The sequence below is a fragment of the Quercus lobata genome, chromosome 7, assembly GCF_001633185.2.
Source record: "Quercus lobata isolate SW786 chromosome 7, ValleyOak3.0 Primary Assembly, whole genome shotgun sequence".
NCBI classification, from domain to species: Eukaryota; Viridiplantae; Streptophyta; class Magnoliopsida; order Fagales; family Fagaceae; genus Quercus; species Quercus lobata.
This window is the reverse complement of record NC_044910.1, coordinates 33,436,493-33,450,813: the sequence shown is the minus strand read 5'-3', so window position 1 is coordinate 33,450,813 and position 14,321 is coordinate 33,436,493. Positions and strand designations below refer to the sequence as shown.

Here is a 14,321-nt window from a genome sequence, read left to right as displayed (position 1 = left end):
AAAAGCAAATAATTTGAAGTCTAGAGAGACAATCAACACATATCATATAGTTTATAAGAACCGAAAAGTTCCATTTATCTTAATTCAAAGAGGACATGGATGATAAGAACAGAAAGCAAAGACAGGCTATACATAAATATGAAAGGGAGGAAAGTGATTTTATTATATATTTAACATGAAACTTGTTCTCAAATCACCTATGATCTTATACAAGATAGATCCCTCAGTAAAGGTGAACGGCAGCCTGATTAGTTTGAACCACATTTTTGCCTGCCTGCAGTTACCTCAATCAGTTGAACTCAAATCATTTGTGCCACCCACACAGGGAGAGAAATTATTGTGCAGATCTTGCAAAATAAGGCTGCCATATAGCTTGCTCTCTTCTTGTATTTTTTTTGTTCCCCCTAATTTTGTTAGAAGCCATGCCTTGAGGCTGATGCATGGGGTGTGACTTACCCCAGACTTGTTTGTACCGATGTTTAATTGGTGCTATTATGCTTACCATAAACCAAAAAAAAAAAAAGAATTGAACCACCAAAAAAGTAAAAGAAAAGAGAAATAACACATAAATGGGCGAGTTCATATTGGATTCATTATTCACCAAATTAAGGTTATTGTTCCAGCAACCTAAATTGATGAGTTTAAAGTAGGTTCACCATTCACCAATTCAAGGCTACCGTTCTAGTAATCTAACTGGGAGAGTTTATAACCACCCAAAATAGTCTCTGAAAAGCTAAGGTTAGATCCAGAGCTAAGGAGCAGGGCTTCCCAGGCCATAGCCCCGGGAGCAACATTCTTTTCAATTATTTTCTGCATCAATTCCATTGCTTTACAAACCAATCCTTTTTGACACAACCCAAATATAACCTCATCAAATGTCTCATATAGAGTACAGAAAAACTTCTCCAACATTTCCTCAGACAGAACACAATTTCCATAATTTCACCTTCACCAACAAACCTTTCAGCATAATCCTATATGTCCGAAAGTTGAATTCAACACCCTTGTCTATCATGTCCCTCACAAGCTCCCTCATCCTACTCAATCCTTACATTCATTTTCCATTCACTGTGTGGCTTATGTCCAAAATATCTTTAATATTGAATGGTTTCATAGCTAGCTTGCAATCTATGTAGAATTTCCTAAATGACACTTTTTTAACTAATAGGCAGATTGAGACTGTAACAAGAAGCTTATATATCTTATAATCTCATCAAACGTGCAAACACAATAGTCATTTAAATTTAGTAAAAATCCAATAACAAGCTTAAGTATGGGTTGCAATAGTTCAAGAAACTTCTGAAGTTTCATTTACATTCAGCCACAAAGATGCCATGATTTTTCTTTTTCTCCTTCCCAATCCCCTCCACTTTTCCTTGAGAATTTAATTCCAGAATCCTTAAATATATTTTAGACTTGTACCCATGTAACTTGAAGATTAGGTTGAAAAACATTGATAATACGTAGTTGCTAAAAGGATGGAAAGGTATCCATTGTATTCATCAAAGAAGAAAAGGTGTGAACTGTATGTTTTTATCCTTTGCCAAAGTGCTATCCAAAAGCAGCTGCCATTTTCCTTATGTTGTCTTGCCATTGTTTTCTGTGCAATTCACTATGTAGGCTTTCGATCTAGAAATTCCTTTTTCTTTTTTGCTTTAACAAGGGGAAAATTCCAAAATTAAAAATATGCACTAAAAACTAGCATAATTGAAGGAAATGCCAAATGCGAATTAAATCTCCAAGCATTCTTCCTTGTACCATAGGAATAAAGTCGACATGGCAAAAACAGCAAATGAATTACGCAAACACGGACCTAATTACATATGCATATAGCCATACCACAAGATACCACAGCAAAGCATGTGACATGTTGATCCAAGAGGAACGAACCAACATGCCACATCATTCGAAATACCCTTCGCCAAATGCAATTTGACAATTCTGAGAGCTCTTGTGAAACTTGCTCAATTCCTTGTGAAAATGAGGCCTATTCTTTAAGTTTGGAATTCTGTAAATGGTGATTTTAAATGTCTGTAGTACTCTTGCTGCCTTCAGGATTTGTCTAACAAGTTCCATCTCGTTCTCATATCGCCCAAATCCTTTATAAAGACAAGTAGTAAGGTGTGATGACATACATTCAGGAACATCGAGTCGCTCCTCCAAGAAAGGGTTAGGTTTAGTAAGAGAGCGAAGCATAAATGAATCTTCAATGATAAGTGTTTGTAGCTTTGGAGCCTGACAAAGCAAGAGTCATACTCCATGCCACGCATACCACTCAAACCAAATGCTACCACAAAACTTCAAGGAGGACAAATAATGAAATGTGGGAATATCTTCATGATTAGAACCATGGCAGAGGATCTGTGCAGTAATTGCGCTCAATTCCATGGATATTACATTACAGAGTTTTCCCACAAAGTCCCATACTCTTTGCATAATCATTAATCCGATCACAATCCTCAATTTGAACAACAAATTCAACCATGTTTGGGAGGTTTTCCAACACATCATCCCCATTCAAATAACCACTGAAATGAAAGTACTGAAGAACTGGGGTGTTTATCTGGAATCTGTACTTCGATGAAGGCTGAACATTCCAACGTAAATGTAATCTTTTCAGCGTACCTACAAGTACAATGACATTGAACTCATTCAAAATTTTCAAGTATCTATCATCTACACGGAGGGTCAGATCTAGAAGAACCGGGCAGGCATTGAGGATGGTGGAGAGAGAGTCACGGTTTGCAAATATAACACAATTTAGTAGTAGAATCCTGAGACAAGGGAGAACAAAAGCAGAAGGTGGATTGAGATGAATTGCAAACCCCAATTTCAGAACCACTAATGAGGTAGAAAAGTAGAGAGTACGGGGCAACTCCATAGGTTGATGAGAAGTATGTAGGTGGAGATCAAGCTCTCGCAAATCAGTGATATTGGTGGCACGGGGCCATGTGTCGACATAGAATGGATGACAACTGTAATACCAACAAATGCACAATTTGTGTAGGGGGATGGGGTTGGAAATGGCGTTTTGAAGAGCCACGATTCTAGACACTATATCCACAAACTTAAATTTTTCATTCTTTTCCTCACTGCATCTTTCTACAAGTCTTACCTGATTCAAGTCAAGAACAGGGACGAGAGTCCAGAGAGGCCTCCACCTGCTTGACAAAATGCTGGTCGAGACAGAGTCTTGGATTGGGAGAAAGGAGAGGATATGGGTGAGAAGAGAGTCTGGTAGACTGCTAATTATGTCTTTGTAGTCATCAATGTTAGTTTGGGCATTTTGTCGAACAGGTGATAGGCAAGTCTCACTGCTCATATTTCTCCTTTTTGCTCTCTCTGCTCTTTCAATTCTCTACCTCTCTCTCCCCGCCCTCTCATCTGTTTCTATCCTCTGCCGCTTCATGTCGAGTGAGTGAAAAGGGTTTCAATTTTGGGATGAGATCAGAGAGTCGGTGGGTTTCTACTCACCGAGAATTAGGGCTGTCCACGGGTCGGTCCGGGTCAGATTTGTGCCTAACCTGGAATCGACCTGCCGGAATCAGGTGGGAAAAAAATGCACCCGTCGCCGTCCCGCAAGAGTAATCGGGTCGGGTGGTTCAGATCATCAATGGGTGGCGGGCGGGTTGGTTGGAGTCATAGATCTGAGAAGATGGTGAGAAAATGGTGAAAAAAACATAGATCCAGCGAAGAAACGCAGATTCTGGCGATAGTTTTCCAGATTTCGGCGATATTTCCCTTAGATCTAGCGAGATTTTCGCTAGAATGCCAGGTTCGGTGAAAATCTCACCAGATTTAATGAGATTTCGCCAGATCTGGTCAAAATCTCAACGGATCTAAGGGAAATATCGCCAGAATCTGGGTTTCTTCACCGAATTCTGGAAATTATCGCCGAATTCTGGAATTTTGGCCTAGATCTGGAAATCTTTTGGTCGGTTCAGGTTTTTCGGGTTTTAGGGGAGGAAAACCGAAACTGACCCGTCGGAATCGGTTTCTAGTGGCTAAGACCTACCGCCGACCTGCCGGAGTAGTCGGGTTAGCCACATTTGGGTCGGTTCTTCAAGTGGGTCGGGTTATTGGATCAATCTGGACAGCCCTACTGGGAATGGGGGAGACATTGAGAGATATCATACCATGTGATATGGGGGCAAAATCAAAGAATAGCATATCTTCATTGTAAGCTACTAAACATAGTGTTTGTTGAATGAGTGTCATTTATCTATACTACTATTTAAGGGCTTCTCCTGTTTGGACCGGATTTTTTTATATTCCAAAATACCCCTATTTCCCTAAGTATATTATTATTTAAGGACTTCTTCTGTTTGAACCGGAATTTTTTTTTTAATTCCAAAATACCCCTATTTCCCTAGATTTAATGTCATTGAATCAATGAAGCTTTATGATGTTGATTCAAATATAATTTTGTTTTCTTCAAATTCATGAATACTCCAAGACATCAAATCCTTTCATTCCAAAGGCATTACTAGGATTCGTAAGGCTATGAGGAGCATTGAACGAGGGAGAGAGTCAATTGGATAAGATAGAAGAAATTTCTTACCCATTGATAATTTTTGTTTGATTAACTATGTTTGTAATTTGTTACTCATCTATACTACTATAAGGAGTGCTACGTCCACAACATCTTTACAACAAATCATGGGTAGTTAGTTATTAGAGAGATGCTACGTCCACGACATTTTTACAACAAATCATAGCTGATTAGTTGTTATTGGTTCAAATTTGAAACTAACACTACAATTACTTTTTTGCCCTAACAATAAGAACCAGTAATAACATGTCACTTAGAATTTGTTGTAAAAATATTGTGAAAATATTGTGGACATATAATTTCTCTAGTTATTATTGGTTTAAATTTGAATTTAGCACTGTGATTACTTTTTTAACCCAACAATAACAACTAGTAACAATCTGCTACTTAGAATTTATTGTAAAAATATTGTGGACATATCATTCCTCATCTATACTACTATTTAAGGGGTTTCTCTTGTTTGGACCCAATTTTTTTTATTATTCCAAAATACCCCTACAAAAAATACCCTTATTTTCCTAGGTTTAAGTAGATACAAAACTAAAGGACAACAAAGTAAAAATACATCTTTAACTTCCACTAAAACATCATATACTATACAATAAAAGTTGAACTTAGACGCCGTGGTTGTGCCAAATGCCTTCACCAAATTGTAAAAATTTTATTAAATTTTTAGATTTTTAAAGAACTAAAAAAGAATAGTATACTACTAGGACTCTAATTCATTCTTATCATTAAATAAAATTAGATTAACATTATTTTTTTATTTGTTAGGATGTATTTCTTAAATTAAGGGATAATATTTAACATACAAAAATTTAATTTAGATAATGTTTATCATCTAATTAACATTATTTTTTTATTTGTCAGGATATATTTTTTAAATTAGGGATAATATTTAACATACAAAAATTTAATTTAGATAATATTTATCATCTAAATTTTCAAAATTTTAGTATTATTAAATTAATATTATTTTATCAGAATATCAAGCTACAAAACTTGATTATTAAGGGATAAGCATAATCCAAATTCTTCAAGAGATGATTAATATAAATTTATCCCAAGAAACAGTATATATCTCCAATAATTTGATAATCTCTATCTATTCCAAAAAATAGTATATATCTCCATTAATTTGATAATTTATACGTTGATGACATTAATATATATATATATATATATATATATATATATATATCAAAATTCCTTATAGTTATAAACCACGTTTTCTTTCTCTCTCTCTCTTTTTTTTTTTTTTTTTTTTTAAATTTTTAATTTTTTATATGTTACGTTACGTTGAATCAACTCTTTTTATTTTCATTCTATTCATATGACATTTTTTTTTTAATTCCAATTTTTATGGGATAAAAACAAACACATTGATTAGATATCTTTAATTTCAAATTTTAATAAGATTTAAATGAATTATATTTCAAATGGAACCCTACCAATATATATAACCTTATATATCCTTTTTGGAGTGAAGCTTATTTCAATATGTGAATGCCTAAATCCCAAGACAATGCAGGTATGCATTCTTTCTTCTTTTATTATTATTATTTTCATTTTTTTTCTTTGGTGTTATTATTGGTTTTTTGTCTCCATGTGATTTTAATTAATGAATTCAAAACATTCGAAAACATTGTCAAGTTTCTAAAGGCTCCTTCTTTGTTTTTGTATTTTGTTTTTATTAAATTTATTAGGTTTTGTGTATCGGTTGCCTTTTGTTTAAACTAATTTTCTTAGCTTTGATCTAATTTATATGATTAGGGTTAGGGTCTTAAAATTAATGATCAAATATGGTTAGAATTAATAGATTAATTTTAAAAATTTTCTTATTTGATTTTTATGTTACATCAAATTATCAAGATGTTCTACATGTGTATTCTTGAATTATCAACTTTAATTTTAATTTATAATTGTGGGGGCCAATTATCTAGAAGGTACTATTAAAACTATATAAATTGGGCCTATGGTCCAATCCGAGGATATTAACCTATCCAAGGATGGTCAAATAAGATTATAATGAGAATGATATAAGAAGAAGAAATAAAGATTATATGTGATAGTCTAAAATACGCCCGAGGAGAAAAGTCATCTCGAAAACGGAGATCCGAGGTCAGTAAGAATGTCTTATCATCCTGGACATTCTTCTAGGTTGCATTACAACTAGGAGTTGGACATTGGATAAGGGATGAGCAAAGGGAGGCAACAAATATCTTCAAAAGCTGCTACCTCCACATTAAATGCCTCCCAACTAACTCTCTGGCCGCATTAATGTGGAGGCGATACCTGAACAGTGGTCAAGCAGCCTTACAGCTACTAGTTGATGGTTCTAGGAGGTGTTGGATGGGACAAGAAGGAGTTCCTAGAATCTAACCTACACGTGTATGGTAAAGATGATACTAAGATTGTAGTATATAGTATGGGAAGGTGGCCTAAAGGAGAGGGATTGAAAAAATCAAGAAATCTTTGTAATAATACTTTGAACTCTTGTAACTTTGTTCATCAACAAGATATTATAACATAACTCCTCAGGCTGTGCCGAGGACAAATTTTCGAATCTTATTTGTGTTTAATGCTCTTAAATCAGCAACTATTATTGTCTTTCTTCTGGAATAGAACTAGCTCTTTCACCCACGCTCTACAAATTCATTGTTTGGGCTTGTTGGGCTAGAACCCAATCCTATACTGGGTCCAATCCAAATTCAGTCCTTACAATTGGCGCCGTCTGTGGGAAAGACTTGATCTATTCTAAAAGAGATTCGGGTACAACATTTAAGATAGAAGAAGCAGGTCCACACTAGGCAGCGACAGGACCACACCAGGTGGATGCTAATCTACACTAAGCAGAATCAAGGGGGTCTCAAAATAGCAATCCACGTAAGAGCCTAGAACGGAAAGGAGATCATGAGGGAAGTGTGCACACAGCTCATACTAGTAAAAGCCAGTCTCGAGGGAAGAGCCGTGTTTCCCATGCAAATAATGATAGAGACATGCAACGTGAAATTGATGAATTGAAGAGGGAATTGCGCCACGCACGGCGAAGACATTCATGGCCCAACTCCAAGCTGTCCTCTGAAGAGACAGATGTTGTTAGTTATAGACAGAGATCCAGAACTTTGCCCAGCGAGACTTTCTCCTACGACAAGGAGTATCACCACAGACGTAGATATAAGAGCCCGCCTCGTAGAGGCCTAGGGAACGATGCCATGAACAAGGCATTGAGTCAAGTTTCTCAGTCACCCTTCACGTGAAACATTGAAGGTGCGAGTCTTCCTCGGCGATTCCATCAACCCACGTTCACCATTTATAATGGTCGAACAGATCCAGTGGAACATGTCAGTCATTTCAATCAAAGGATGATCGTTCATTCTAAAGATGAGGCCTTGATGTGAAAGGTCTTTCCATCTAGCATGGGCTCAGTGACGATGAGGTGGTTTAATGGTTTAAGGGCGAATTCTATTGACTCCTTTAAGAAACTCACCCGGGCCTTTGGTGCTCCCTTTATCACTTGTAGTAGAGTTCCTCGGCCTTTGGGATCCTTGTTATTTATGTCCATGTGGGAGGGGGAAACTCTGAAGGCCTACTCAAATAGATACTGAGAGATGTTTAATGAAATAGACGAAGACTATGACGATGTGGCCATTGGTACTTTCAAGGCTGGCCTCCCAGCCAAGCATGACCTGAGGAAATCTCTGACTGGTAAGCCTGTTACCAGTGTGCACCAACTTATGGATCAGATTGACAAGTACAGAAGGGTGGAGGAAAACCAAATACAGGGGAAAGGAAAGGCTAAGGTGATCCCTCAGGAAAGGAGAGATTTCAAGTCGGACCGGTACAATAATAACCGACTTTGGAAAGATTTTGTTAGGCAGCCAGGATCTACCAACACTCAGGTGGTTAATGCCATATTTTGAGAACTAGTACAACAGGTTTTGGAGAAGATTAAAAACGAGCCGTTCTTTAAATGGCTGAACAAGATGGCAGGAGATCCTATAAGGCGTAATCAAAACCTTTACTACCAATATCATTAGGATCATGGACATACTACTGAGGATTGCAGAAACTTGTGGGACCATCTAGACCAATTAGTCCTGGAAGGGAAGTTAAAGCAACTCTTGCATCATTTCAATGGTCGGGGAAGTCAAATGGGTTCGGAGCTTTGGGAAAATGCTTCTTCAAGACTCCCTCTTGGCACAATAAATGTCATTTTCGCTGCCCCAGGGAGGATCAGATATTGTCCTTCCAGAGTAATGTCAATATCTCGTTACCCAGTTGAAGAATCCAGCTTAATGCCTAAGAGAGTCAAGATGGGCATCCCACTGGAGTTAGGTTTTTCAGATGAGGAAAAACTTGGAACCATATAATCCCATGATGATACTTTAGTGGTTACACTTAGAATCGGTGGGTATGATGTAAAAAGAGTGATGATTGACCAAGGCAGCGGAGTTGAGATAATGTATCCTGACCTATATAAGGGGCTAAATTTGAAACCTGAGAACTTAACAGCCTACAGTTCTCCTTTGGTGGGTTTTGAAGGTAAAATGGCCATTCCGAAAGGTAAGATCAGATTACCTGTGTAAACTGGCCCAGATGTGGTGGAAGTGGACTTCATTGTGGTAGATGCTTTCTTTCCATATACAGCCATTATGGGCAGACCCTGGCTTCACACCCTAGGAGCTGTCTCCTTAACTCTTCACCAAAAGGTGAAATACCCCTCTGGAGGCCAGGTTTTGGAATATTAGAAAATTAGTCTACAGCCAGACAATGCCTGGTAGCGGCCATCCAACATCGGCCTGAGGCTGAAATCTCGGTCACCGCTGATAATAGTTTATAGCAATCAGAAACTCCAGCATTGCCCTTTAATGGACCAACCGGCGAAGCGAAATGTGAAGATCTAGAGAGGGTAATTGTTGGCGATGATCCAGAAAAGTTCTTTCAAGTTGGAGCTCAACTGCCTCTGTAGGAGAGGGAACAATTAGTTGAATTCCTTAGAAAAAATGTTTATGTGTTCGTATGGAGCGCGTATGAAGCCCCGGGTGTAGATCCAAGTTTCATTTGTCATCATTTGAATGTTAACCCTTCCATCACTCCGAAGAGACAACCACCTCGATGTCCATCCAAAGAGCATGCTGAGGCTGTCAGAAATGAGGTAACAAAGCTCAAACAGGTAGGGGCTATCAAGGAAGTTTTCTATCCTCAGTGGTTAGCTAATACGGTGGTGGTGAAAAAGAAAACTGGGAAATGGCATATGTGCGTGGACTTTACAGATCTCAATAAGGCTTGTCCCAAAGATCCTTTCCCCATGCCTCGGATAGATCAGTTGGTGGATGCGACGGTAGGCCATCCTCGGATGAGTTTCTTGGATGCTTTTCAAGGATATCACCAAATACCGTTAACACTGGACGATCAGGAGAAGACAACCCTTGTCACTCCCACTGGAAACTATCATTACAAAGTGATGCCCTTTGATTTGAAAAATGCAGGGTCTACTTATCAACGAATGATGACAAAAATATTCGAACCCCAGTTGGGTAGGAGAATTGAAGTCTATATTGATGATATGGTTGTAAAGAGCAAGGTGGTGTCTGAGCATGTAGGAGACCTTGTGAACATTTTTGGAATTCTAAGAAAGTATAAGTTACACCTGAATGCTTCTAAGTGTTCGTTTGGTGTAGGCTCGGGAAAGTTCTTAGGCTACATGGTGACTCACAGGGAAATTGAAGTGAACCCTGATCGGATTAATGCCATTAATAGCTTGCAACCACCTCGGAACCCCAAGGAGGTCCAGAAATTGACCGTGATGACTGCTGCTTTAAATCGATTTATCTCTAGGTCAGTAGATAGGTGCAAACCATTTTTCCTTTTGCTGCATAACTGGAAAGGATTTGAATGGACTGAGGAGTGTGCTGTAACATTTCAACAGCTTAAAGAGTACCTATCTTGGTTGTCTATCATGTCTAGTAATAAGGTGGACGAGGTTCTGTTTGCCTACCTGGCGGTAGCCTCTCATGCGGTAAGCTTTGTTTTGATATGAGTAGACAGTGGCATACAACGACTAGTCTACTATGTAAGCAAGTCATTTTATGAAGCCGAGGTGTGGTATTTACCACTGGAAAAGGCCATCTTGGCAGTAGTGCATGCTACACGAAAACTCCCCCATTATTTCCAAGCACACACTGTGGTTGTCCTAACTCAGTTTCCGCTCAAGTCAATACTTCGGAGTGCGGTTTATACCAGAAGGATTTCCAAATAGGGCACAATTCTAGGAGCTTTTGATATCAAGTATATGCCTCGTACCTCTGTAAAAGGCTAGGTCCTCACCAACCTAGTAGCCGAATTTACTGAATTTCCTGAAGAAATAGATGTGAAGCAGCCTGGCATGGATGAAAAATCGGTTGGCATAATCTCCACACAGTACCCTTCACCCTGGAAAGTATATGTGGATGGGGCAGCAAACCAGTAGGGTTCAGGAGTGGGACTGGTTCTAGTATCTCCTGAGAAGATCACCATTGAAAAATCATTAAGGTTGGGTTTCTCAGCTACAAACAACGAAGTAGAATATGAAGTTTTGTTGATGGGAATGGCGATGGTCCAGAAAATGGGTGGAAAGGTAGTAAAAATGTTCTCAGATTCAAGACTGATCGTAGGCCAGGTAAAAGGAGAATTGGAAGCTTGGGATGCAAAGATGCAGGAATATTTGGGTCAAGTTAGGTGTATACAAAAAAAATTTGAATTCTTCGACTTATCGCATATCCCTAGAAGTGGAAATATCCATGCAGACTCCTTGGCTACCCTTGCCACTTCCTCGGCACAGGATTTTCCCCGAGTGATACTTGTCGAAGACTTATGCACCCCTAACCCAATAAAGAGAGACTTGCTCCAGGTCCACCAAATCAAGTTAGGGCCGAGTTGGATGGATCCTATATTGCTATTCCTTGAAAATGATATATTGCCTGAGGAGAAGTCAGAAGCTGAGAAAGTATGAAGGAAAGCTCCTCGGTTTTGGCTATTTGATGATAAAATGTTGTACAAACGTTCTTTTTCTGAACTATATCTGCTTTGTGTACATCCCGAGGCATCAGAATTACTCCTAGAAGAACTACATGAAGGAATTTGCAGAAGTCACACAGGAAGAAGATCTTTATCTCACCGGGCCATTACTCAAGGATATGTCAAGCATGCAAAACAAAGCACAAGAATATGTTAGAAAATGTGATCAGTATCAGAGATTCACGCCAAACATTCACCACCCTGGAGGAGTTCTTAATCCTCTTTCCAGCCCTTGGCCTTTTGCTCAATGGGGCTTGGATATTATAGGTCCTTTCCCTAAGGCACTAGGAAATAAAAAGTATCAGCTAGTCGACACAGATTATTTCACCAAATGGGTCGAAGCTGAACCTTTGGCTAATATCAGAGATGTGGATGTCAAAAGATTTATCTAGAAGAATATCGTTACTCAATTCGGGATTCCCTATACCCTCATCTCAGATAATGGCCTTCAATTTGATAGCAAAGCCTTCAGGAAGTACTGTTCTAATCTGGGGATGAAGAATAGATATTCAACTCCAACCTATCCACAAGGAAATGGGCAAACTGAAGCTGTCAACAAGGTTATAGTGACTGGACTTAAAAAGAGGTTGGACAATGTAAAGAGAAAATGGGTGGAGGAATTACCACATGTCTTTTGTTCGTATCGAACAACGCCTCGATGGTCAACAGGAGAGACCCCTTTCTCAATGACATATGGGGTTGAGGCTGTAATCCCTCTGGAAATTGGTTTCCCGACACTGAGAACAAATGCATTTACCTCGGAGGGCAATGATGGGTTGCTGGAAAAAAGTCTAGATTTGATCGAAGAGCGAAGAAAGAATGCAGTGGTCCAACTGGCCTACTACCAGCATAAGCTTAAGCAAGGTTATGATACCAATGTAAAGCTAAGACCATTGGCCTAAGGAGATCTGGTATTGAGAAAAGTTTTGGGGACTACCAAGAATCCAACTTAGGGAAAATTAGGGCCTAACTAGGAAGGGCCGTATCGAATCACTACGATAGCAGGAATAGGTGCGTACTATTTGGAGGATCTAGATGAAAAAACTGTACTTCATTCTTGGAATGTAAACAACCTAAAGAGGTATTATTATTAATAAAAATAGCCCTGCTTAGTTCTTCTTTAATTCGTCCCAATCATGTATCATGTGTTTCCCTATCTATTGAAGTATTAAATAGAAACTAAGTTATGTCAGGTTTCTTGGACCATAGACTTAGTGGAAATTAATACCCTTTGACATCTATTGAAGTATTAAAAAGAAACTAAGTTATGTCAAGTTCTTCGGATCACAGACTTAGTGGAAATTAATACCCTTTGACATCTATTGAAGTATTGAACAAAAACTAAGTCATGTCAGGTTCCTCGGATCACAGACTTAGTGGAAATTAATACCCTTTGACATCTATTGAAATACTAAACAGAAACTAAGTCATGTCAAGCTCCTCAGACCACAGACTTAATGGAAATTAATATACTATGGTACCTATTAAAATGCTAGTCCAACATGAACTTGAGCATTTAAAGGAAATAAACCCCTGATTCCCTTTCTCGGATCACAAGGTTTGTTATCACCTAATAAAGATGTAGACCACAATGAGCCCATGAGCATCACTTAAAGTATTCTGGGGTGCCCTGGACTTAGCTTTATTTGATCAAACATTAGAACATTTTCTTGAAGTTAAACTTGTTAGAATTGATAGATTCAAAATATGTCTTAATAGTACTACGGATTCAATGGTTACAATCCACTTTGATTACCAATTAAAATATGTGTAAACTTTGTTTTTCTCTTGTGTAAGCAACTTTGTACTTTCATGGCATGTGATTATGTTCAAACAAAGGACAGTCAAAATGAAAATTACTTAAAAACATAATAATAATAAAAAAAAATAAATAATAACTCATACAAATTTGAGAAAGTAAAAATGCATATTTCATTAAAACATGTCTCGGAAAAAACAAGATCCATTACAGAAATCATAATTACATTACAAAATGAAGATTCACTGTTTCAATTTTATCTGAAGCTTGTCCTTGGAAGTCTTGTTAGCTGGTTTATCCGCTTTAGTAGGAAATTTTTTTTCCTTCTCTTTGGGGGCTCCCTCGGCAAGTATGGTAATTGAAGTTAAGGCCTGTTCAAAACCTTGGGAAGCTGCCCTATCTTGTGGAACCTCTGTGGCCTTGTCCAAGAATGTTTCTTTTGAAACTTCAGGTTTCTTTGACTACTCCTGCTGATTGGGAGGAAGAGGATCCTGAGGCTGTGCTTCCTCAACCGGGTCAGCAACTATAGAGGCCACCTCACCTTGAGTGGAAGGAAGGTCCGAGGCTTGTATGGCTGGTTGAAAGTAGATGCTTTTTGGCATTCTCAGCTCAAAAGAAGCCTCAACCCCAGCTTGGTTGAGGGCTTCCTCCCAAGTCTGAGCACAGTAGGTTCGACATACGACAAGGAACTCTGCTCGGAGGGTATCCTCGATCTCGGCTACGCCGACATCGTAACCATGCTGTTTAGCCTCGTCCCTAGCCTTCTTGGCCTTTATTTTTGTCTTCTCGACCTCAGCTTTCAACTTCTCGACCTGATCTTTAAGTTTTTGGGCTTCTTCCAATTTCTTCCTAAGAGCTGCTATTTGCTCCTTAGAAGAAGCCAGTTGATCATTGGCCTCACGCAGGCGTTGCCTCTGATCCTCGGCCTGCTTCTGATCCTTGGCCTGCCTC

General features: G+C 38.5%; 1 pseudogene; it reads right to left on the bottom strand.

The window, feature by feature from the left end:
• Positions 1 to 681: 681 nt before the first annotated feature.
• Positions 682 to 14,321, bottom strand: part of LOC115951933 — a 42,626-nt pseudogene continuing 28,986 nt past the window's right edge.